This window comes from Rattus norvegicus, chromosome 3, assembly GCF_036323735.1.
Source record: "Rattus norvegicus strain BN/NHsdMcwi chromosome 3, GRCr8, whole genome shotgun sequence".
Classification (NCBI taxonomy): Eukaryota; Metazoa; Chordata; class Mammalia; order Rodentia; family Muridae; genus Rattus; species Rattus norvegicus.
The window spans coordinates 24,880,465-24,890,686 of NC_086021.1; positions in this window are offsets into that span (position 1 = coordinate 24,880,465).

Consider the following 10,222-nt stretch of genomic DNA (forward strand, 5'->3'; position numbering starts at 1 on the left):
CACCCCACCCATCCCACCACATCTCTAATGTTCCTGGGTCCTCCAGTCTCTTGAGGGTTAGGTGCATCTTCTCTGATTGAACCCAGACCTGGTATTTCTGTGCTGTATATGTGTTGGGGGGTCTCATGTCAGCTGGTGTATGCTGCCTACTTGGTCATCCAGTGTGTGAGAGATCTCGGGGATCCAGCTTAATTGGGACAGCTGGTCTTCCTACAGGGTCACCTTCTTCCTCAACTTCTAGCTTTTCCCTAATTCAACCAGAGGGGTCAGAAGCTTCTGTTCATTGGTTGGGTACACATATCTGCATCTGACTTATTATTACAGCTCTGTAATAGATCTTGAAATCAGGGATTGTAATAGGGTTGGATTTTCTTTTATTGTACTGAACCATTTTAGCTATCGGGACATAATGCTTTTCCATATGAAATTACATATTGTTCTTTTAAGGTCTGTAAAGAATTATGTTGCAATTTTTATGGAGATTTCATTAAAGATTCTTTTAAGTAGGATGGCTATTTTTGCTATATTAATCTTACTGGTAGTATAAGCCTAGGGCATCTTTCCATCTTCTAATATTTTCTTCAGTTTCTTTCTTCAAAGATTTGAAGTTTTATTATTTTATATTATTTGTCTTAGTTAGGATTCTGTTGCTGTGAAGAGATACAGGGCCCATAGCAACTCTTTCAATGGGAAACATTTATTTAGGGCTGGCTTACAGTTCAGAAGTTTAATCCATTATCATCGAGGCTAAAAACTTGGTAGTGAGCTGGATGGAGAGATAGCTTAGAATTCTATATCCAAATCCAAAGGCAGCAAAATATAAAAGTGACATTTGGCATGGCTTGTGCTTCTTAAACTTCAAAGCTCCTCACCCCTCTCTGCCAGAATTAAACACTTCTTGCAAAAGAGAGAGCCACACTTGCTCTAGCAAAACCAGACTTCCTCATATTGACACTCTAGAATAGCCTACAAGGACCATTTTAATTCACACTCACACATTTTATTCTGTGGCCCCCATAGTCCAACTTCAAGGGTCTATCATAGTGTCTGCACTGTTCGAAAGTTCCAGGTCTCATCTGAGGCTCATGCAATCTCCTTACGGTAATCCTCTGTAAAATCAACATGAAAATGCGGATCGCTTACTTTGAACACACAGTGACACAAAATATACATTGCCATTCCAAATGGGAGAAAAGGGGACATAATATGGAAATACTAGATGAAAGTAAGACTAAAACCCAGCTAGACAAACTCTAAATTCTGAATCTCCATGTTTAATTTCAAAGCATTCTTTGGATCTCCAACTCTTTTCAAATTTATTGACTACAAAACTCATCTTTCTTTTGAGCTGTGTTTTTTCGCCATTAGCAGCATGCTTTGGCAAGCATACAAGACTACTTTGACATTATCAACATCTTAGAGTCTCCAAGGCAATCTAGGCTTCATCCTCGCAGCTTAATACAATGACCTCTATGGATCTTCGTTCAGGGTTACCTCTGCCATAACCTAGGGGTTATTTACTTGTTTAAGTCACAGAGGGAGATTCCATAACCCTATTCTTGCATATTTATCTCTAAAGTTATAAGCATATACCCAATGTTGTCAAGATTTGTTGGTTTCCAGTATTGGGACATGGATTATTGTTCAAGTACAGTTTTACCAGCCTTTTGCTTTTGATGGTTTCCTTCAATGTTTAATCTTGGCTGTACTTGAGTTGGCTCTGTAGACCAGGCTGGCCTTAAAATCACTCTGCTACCTCCTCAACTCAAGGGCTGGTATAAAATGCATGTAGCAATACAGCTATTTTAAAGTTTTTAAAAATTCTTTTTCAAAAATTGGAAGATGAACTGGGTGGGGTCTTGCCCTGAGGTTACCACACCCTTTCCATGAAATTTTTCAATTTTTCTCCTCCTTCTCTTCTTCCTCTTCTTCCTCCTCTAATTCTTTCTCTTCCTCCTTCTCATTGTTATTATTCACTATTATTGTTGTTGTTGATTTAGGCTTGTTTTACATACAATCCAGTCATTATCCTCCTCCCGGTCCACTCTCCAATTGTTCCTCATCCATTTCCTCCTACTGTCTCCAAAAGAAGGCTTACATACCCTTATCCACCAGAGCTTTTCTAGTGAACCTCCAGACTGATTTCCAGAGTGGGTGTACCATCTTACAATCCCACAGACAATGGAAGAATGTTCTACTATCTCTACATCCTCGCCAGCATCTGCCTTTAACTGAAATTTTTATCTTAGCCATTCTAACTGGTGTTAGGTGGAATCTCAGGATTGTTTTGATTTGCATTTCCCAGATAACATGGGATGTTGACCACTTCTTTAGGTAATTCTTTGTTATTCCATATTCCTCAGCTGAGAATTCTTTGTTTAGCTCTGTATCCCATTTAATAGGGTTATTTGATTTTTCTGGAGTCTAACTTCTTGAGTTATTTGTATGTATTGGACATTAGATGTAGGATGGGTAAATATCTTCTCCCAATCTGTTGGTGGACATATTGTCTTAAGGACAGTGTCCATTGCCTTACAGAAGCTTTGCAATTTTACGAGGTCCCATTTGTCGACTCTTGATCTTAGAACAGTCTTAAGGAATGATCTTGAAATTAGTCTGTCATTTCCTCAGAAAATTAGACAGTTCTATCTGAGGACCCAGCTATACAACTTCTTGGCATATACCTAAAAGATGCTCCAACATATAACAAGGAAACATACTCCACTATGCTCATATCAGCCTTATTCATAATATCCAGAAGCTGGGAAAAAACCTACATGTCACTCAACAAAGGAATGGACACAGAAACTGTGGTATATTTGGACAATGAATAATTACTCAGCTATTGAAAACAATGACTTCATGAAAGTTTTAGGAAAATGAGTGGAAGTAAAAAATATCATCCTGAATGAGGTAACCCAATCAGAAAAGAACACACACGATATGTACTCACTGAGAAGTGGATATTAATTTTAAAACTTGGCATACCCAAGATACAATTTACAGACTACATGAAGCTCAAGAAGAAAGACAAAAGTGTGGATGTTTCAGTTCTTCTTAGAAGGGGGAACAAAATAATCACAGAAGAAAATACGGACATAAAGTGTGGAGCAGAGACTGAAGGAAAGGCCATCCAGAGACTGCCACACATGGTGATCCATCCTACATGCAGTCATCAAAACCTAATCACTATTGGGAATGCCAAGAGTTGCATGCTGACAGAAGCTGTCTCCAGATAGGCTCTGTCAGAGCCTGAGAAATTCAGAGGCAAGTCCTTGCAGCCAAACACTGGACTGAGAATGGGGTCCCCATTGGAGGAGTTAGAGAAAGGACTGAGGTATGTGAGGGGATTTGCAACCTCATAAGAAGAATAGGATCAACCTACTAGATACCCCAAAGCTCCCAGGGACTAAACCACCAACCAAAGAATACACATGGAGTGGCCAAGTCTCCAGTCGCATATGTAACAGAGGACAGTCTTGTTGGGCAGCAATAGGAGGAGATGTCCTTGCTCCTATGAAGGCTTGATGCTTCATTATAGTAGAATGGCAGTTTGGGGAGGTAGGAGGGAGTGGGTAGGTAGGTTGCGGGAGCACCCTCATGGAGGCAGGGGTGTGGGGATGGAATAGGGGTTTTTGGGGAGGAGAAACCAGGAAAGGGGATAATATGTGAAATGTAGATGAGAGAATGTCCAAGAAAAAAAAAAGAAATGGTCATTCTACCAAAAGTATTCATTAGATTCAATGTGAGCCCCATCAAAATTCCAGTAGATCCACAGTTCTTGAATGGACTAATCTCAACTTCAAATGAAAGTAAACACACGGTCTTCCTGGTTGCTGCCGCTGCAGAGAGCCCGTGGGCAGCACCCCATGAGCGAACTTGAGCCTCGGGACCACAGGTAAGACCAACTTTTCTGCTGCAAGAAAGCTGCCTGGTGAGCTTGGGACACACGGAAGCAGAATTCCTCTAGGACCGGGCACGTTCTGTGTTTACCGGAAGTCCCACACCCTCGGATCCCGGCCCGCAGCAGCTCTCTGCTCCCAGACCCCTTGAGAGAGAGAGACCAAACCGCCTGGTCAGGTGGGCACTCCTGAGGCTGCAGAGCGGAAGAGACCACCAACACTGCTCACCCCTGCCCACATCCCTGGCCCAAGAGGAAACTGTATAAGGCCTCTGGGCTCCCGTGGGGGAGGGCCCAGGAGCGGCAGGACCCCTGCCTGAGAAACCGCCGGAACCTGAAGGAAACAGACCGGATAAACAGTTCTCTACACCCAAATCCCGTGGGAGGGAGAGCTAAACTTTCAGAGAGGCAGACAAGCCAGGGAAACCAGAAGAGACTGCTCTCTGTGCACACATCTCGGACGCCAGAGGAAAAAGCCAAAGACCATCTGGAACCCTGGTGCACTGAAGCTCCCGGAAGGGGCGGCACAGGTCTTCCTGGTTGCTGCCGCTGCAGAGAGCCCGTGGGCAGCACCCCACGAGCGAACTTGAGCCTCGGGACCACAGGTAAGACCAACTTTTCTGCTGCAAGGAAGCTGCCTGGTGAACTCAAGACACAGGCCCACAGGAACAGCTGAAGACCTGTAGAGAGGAAAAACCACACGCCGGAAAGCAGAACACTCTGTCCCCATAACTGACTGAAAGAGAGGAAAACAGGTCTACAGCACTCCTGACACACAGGCTTATAGGACAGTCTAGCCACTGTCAGAAATAGCAGAACAAAGTAACACTAGAGATAATCTGATGGCGAGAGGCAAGCGCAGGAACCCAAGCAACAGAAACCAAGACTACATGGCCTCATCGGAGCCCAATTCTCCCACCAAAACAAACATGGAATATCCAAACACACCAGAAAAGCAAGATCTAGTTTCAAAATCATATTTGATCATGATGCTGGAGGACTTCAAGAAAGACATGAAGAACTCCCTTAGAGAACAAGGAGAAGCTTACAGAGAGTAATCGCAAAAATGCCTGAAAGAATTCCAGGAAAACATAAATAAACAAGTAGAAACCCATAGAGAGGAGACACAAAAATCCCTGAAAGAATTCGAGGAAAACACAATCAAACAGTTGAAGGAATTAATAATGGAAATAGAAGCAATCAAGAAAGAACACATGGAAACAACCCTGGATATAGAAACCCAAAAGAAGAGACAAGGAGCTGTAGATCCAAGCTTCACCAACAGAATAAAAGAGATGGAAGAGAGAATCTCAGGAGCAGAAGATTCCATAGAAATCATTGACTCAACTGTCAAGGATAATGTAGCAGAAAAAGCTACTGGTCCAAAACATACAGGAAATCCAGGACTCAATGAGAAGATCAAACCTAAGGATAATAGGTATAGAAGAGAGTGAAGACTCCCAGCTCAAAGGAACAGTAAATATCTTCAACAAAATCATAGAAGAAAACTTCCCTAACCTAAAAAAAGAGATACCCATAGACATACAAGAAGCCTACAGAACTCCAAATAGATTGGACCAGAAAAGAAACACCTCCTGTCACATAATTGACAAAACACCAAACGCACAAAATAAAGAAAGAATATTAAAAGCAGTAAGGGAAAAAGGTCAAGTAACATATAAAGGCAGGCCTATCAGAATCACACCAGACTTCTCGCCAGAAACTATGAAGGCCAGAAGATCCTGGACAGATGTCATACAGACCCTAAGAGAACACAAATGCCAGCCCAGGTTACTGTATCCAGCAAAACTCTCAATTAACATAGATGGAGAAACCAAGATATTCCATGACAAAACCAAATTTACACAATATCTTTCTACAAATCCAGCACTACAAAGGATAATAAATGGTAAAGCCCAACATAAGGAGGCAAGCTATACCCTAGAAGAAGCAAGAAACTAATCGTCTTGGCAACAAAACAAAGAGAATGAAAGCACACAAACATAACCTCACATCCAAATATGAATATAACTGGAAGCAATAATCACTATTCCTTAATATCTCTCAATAGAAATGGCCTCAATTCCCCAATAAAAAGACATAGATTAACAAACTGGATACGCAACGAGGACCCTGCATTCTGCTGCCTACAGGAAACACACCTCAGAGACAAAGACAGACACTACCTCAGAGTGAAAGGCTGCAAAACAACTTTCCAAGCAAATGGTCAGAAGAAGCAAGCTGGAGTAGCCATTCTAATATCAAATAAAATCAATTTCCAACTAAAAGTCATCAAAAAAGATAAGGAAGGACACTTCATATTCATAAAAGGAAAAATCCACCAAGATGAACTCTCAATCCTAAATATCTATGCCCCAAATACAAGGGCACCTACATACGTAAAAGGAAACTTACTAAAGCTCAAAACACACATTGCACCTCACACAAAAATAGTGGGAGATTTCAACACCCCACTCTCATCAATGGACAGATCATGGAAACAGAAATTAAACAGTGATGTCCACAGACTAAGAGAAGTCATGAGCCAAATGGATATTTATAGAACATTCTATCCTAAAGCAAAAGGATATACCTTCTTCTCAGCTCCTCATGGTACTTTCTCCAAAATTGACCATATAATTGGTCAAAAGACGGGCCTCAACAGGTAAAGAAAGATAGAAATAATCCCATGTGTGCTATCGGACCACCACGGCCTAAAACTGGTCTTCAATAACAATAAGGGAAGAATGCCCACATATATGTGGAAATTGAATAATGCTCTACTCAATGATAACCTGGTCAAGGAAGAAATAAAGAAAGAAATTAAAAACTTTTTAGAATTTAATGAAAATGAAGGTACAACATACCCAAACCTATGGGACACAATGAAAGCTGTGCTAAGAGGAAAACTCATAGCGCTGAGTGCTTGCAGAAAGAAACAGGAAAGAGCATATGTCAGCAGCTTGACAGCACACCTAAAAGCTCTAGAACAAAAAGAAGCAAATACACACAGGAGGAGTAGAAGTCAGGAAATAATCAAACTCAGAGCTGAAATCAACCAAGTAGAAACAAAAGGGACCATAGAAAGAATCAACAGAACCAAAAGTTGGTTCTTTGAGAAAATCAACAAGATAGATAAACCCTTAGCCAGACTAACGAGAGGACACAGAGAGTGCGTCCAAATTAACAAAATCAGAAATGAAAAGGGAGACATAACTACAGATTCAGAGGAAATTCAAAAAATCATCAGATCTTACTATAAAAGACTATATTCAACAAAACTTGAAAATCTTCAGGAAATGGACAATTTCCTAGACAGATACCAGGTATCGAAGTTAAATCAGGAACAGATAAACCAGTTAAACAACCCCATAACTCCTAAGGAAATAGAAGCAGTCATTAAAGGTCTCCCAACCAAAAAGAGCCCAGGTCCAGAAGGGTTTAGTGCAGAATTCTATCAAACCTTCATAGAAGACCTCATACCAATATTATCCAAACTATTCCACAAAATTAAAACACACGGATCACTACCGAATACCTTCTACGAAGGCACAATTACTCTTATACCTAAACCACACAAAGACCCAACAAAGAAAGAGAACTTCAGACCAATTTCCCTTATGAATATCGACGCAAAAATACTCAATAAAATTCTGGCAAACCGAATTCAAGAGCACATCAAAACAATCATCCACCATGATCAAGTAGGCTTCGTCCCAGGCATGCAGGGATGGTTTAATATACAGAAAACCATCAATGTGATCCATTATATAAACAAACTGAAAGAACAGAACCACATGATCATTTCATTAGATGCTGAGAAAGCATTTGACAAAATTCAACACCCCTTCATGATAAAAGTCCTGGAAAGAATAGGAATTCAAGGCCCATACCTAAACTACATAGTAAAAGCCATATATAGCAAACCAGTTGTTAACATTAAACTAAATGGAGAGAAACTTGAAGCAATCCCACTAAAATCAGGGACTAGACAAGGCTGCCCACTCTCTCCCTACTTATTCAATATAGTTCTTGAAGTTCTAGCCAGAGCAATCAGACAACAAAAGGAGATCAAGGGGATAGAGATCGGAAAAGAAGAGGTCAAAATATCACTATTTGCAGATGATATGATAGCATATTTATGTGATCCCAAAAGTTCCACCAGAGAACTATAAAAGCTGATAAACAACTTCAGCAAAGTGGCTGGGTATAAAGTTAACTCAAATAAATCAGTTGCCTTCCTCTATACAAAAGAGAAACAAGCCGAGAAAGAAATTAGGGAAACGACACCCTTCATAATAGAGCCAAATAATGTAAAGTACCTCGGTGTGACATTAACCAAGCAAGTAAAAGATCTGTACAATAAGAACTTCAAGACACTGAGGAAAGAAATTGAAGAAGACCTCAGAAGATGGAAAGATCTCCCATGCTCATGGATCGGCAGGATTAATATAGTAAAAATGGCCATTTTACCAAAAGCAATCAACAGATTCAATGCAATCCCCATCAAAATACCAATCCAATTCTTCAAAGAGTTAGACAGAACAATTTGCAAATTCATCTGGAATAACAAAAAACCCAGGATAGCTAAAGCTATCCTCAACAATACAAGGACTTCAGGGGGAATCACTATCCCTGAACTCAAGCAGTATTACAGAGCAATAGTGATTAAAACTGCATGGTACTGGTACAGAGACAGACAGATAGACCAATGGAATAGAATTGAAGACCCAGAAATGAACCCACACACCTATGATCACTTGATTTTTGACAAAGGAGCCAAAACCATCCAATGGAAAAAAGATAGCATTTTCAACAAATGGTGCTGGTTCAAGTGGAGGTCAACATGTAGAAGAATGCAGATCGATCCATCCTTATCACCCTGTTCAAAGCTTAAGTCTAAGTGGATCACGGACCTCCACATCAAACCAGACACACTCAAACTAATAGAAGAAAAACTAGGGAAGCATCTGGAACACATGGGCACTGGAAAACATTTCCAGAACAGAACACCAATGGCTTACGCTCTAAGATCAAGAATCGACAAATGGGATCTCATAAAACTGCAAAGCTTCTGTAAGGCAAAGGACACTGTGGTTAGGACAAAACGGCAACCAACAGATTGGGCAAAGATCTTTACCAATCCTACAACTGATAGAGGCCTTATATCCAAAATATACAAAGAACTCAAGAAGTTAGACCGCAGGGAAACAAATAACCCTATTAAAAAATGGGGTTCAGAGCTAAACAAAGAATTCACAGCTGAGGAATGCCGAATGGCTGAGAAACACCTAAAGAAATGTTCAACATCTTTAGTCATAAGGGAAATGCAAATCAAAACAACCCTGAGATTTCACCTCACACCAGTGAGAATGGCTAAGATCAAAAACTCAGGTGACAGCAGATGCTGGCGAGGATGTAGAGAAAGAGGAACACTCCTCCATTGTTGGTGGGATTGCAGACTGGTAAAACCATTCTGGAAATCAGTCTGGAGGTTCCTCAGAAAATTGGACATTGAACTGCCTGAGGATCCAGCTATACCTCTCTTGGGCATATACCCAAAAGATGCCTCAACATATAAAAGAGACACGTGCTCCACTATGTTCATCGCAGCCTTATTTATAATAGCCAGAAACTGGAAAGAACCCAGATGCCCTTCAACAGAGGAATGGATACAGAAAATGTGGTACATCTACACAATGGAATATTACTCAGCTATCAAAAACAATGACCTTATGAAATTCGTAGGCAAATGGTTGGAACTGGAAAATATCATCCTGAGTGAGCTAACCCAATCACAGAAAGACATACATGGTATGCACTCATTGATAAGTGGCTATTAGCCCAAATGCTTGAATTACCCTAGATGCCTAGAACAAACGAAACTCAAGACGGATGATCAAAATGTGAATGCTTCACTCCTTCTTTAAATGAGGAAAAAGAATACCCTTGGCAGGGAAGGGAGAGGCAAAGATTAAAACAGAGACTGAAGGAACACCCATTCAGAGCCTGCCCCACATGTGGCCCATACATATACAGCCACCCAATTAGACAAGATGGATGAAGCAAAGAAGTGCAGACCGACAGGAGCCGGATGTAGATCGCTCCTGAGAGACACAGCCAGAATACAGCAAATACAGAGGCGAATGCCAGCAGCAAACCACTGAACTGAGAATAGGTCCCCCGTTGAAGGCATCAGAGAAAGAACTGGAAGAGCTTGAAGGGGCTCGAGACCCCAAAAGTACAACAATGTCAAGCAACCAGAGCTTCCAGGGACTAAGCCACTACCTAAAGACTATACATGGACTGACCCTGGACTCT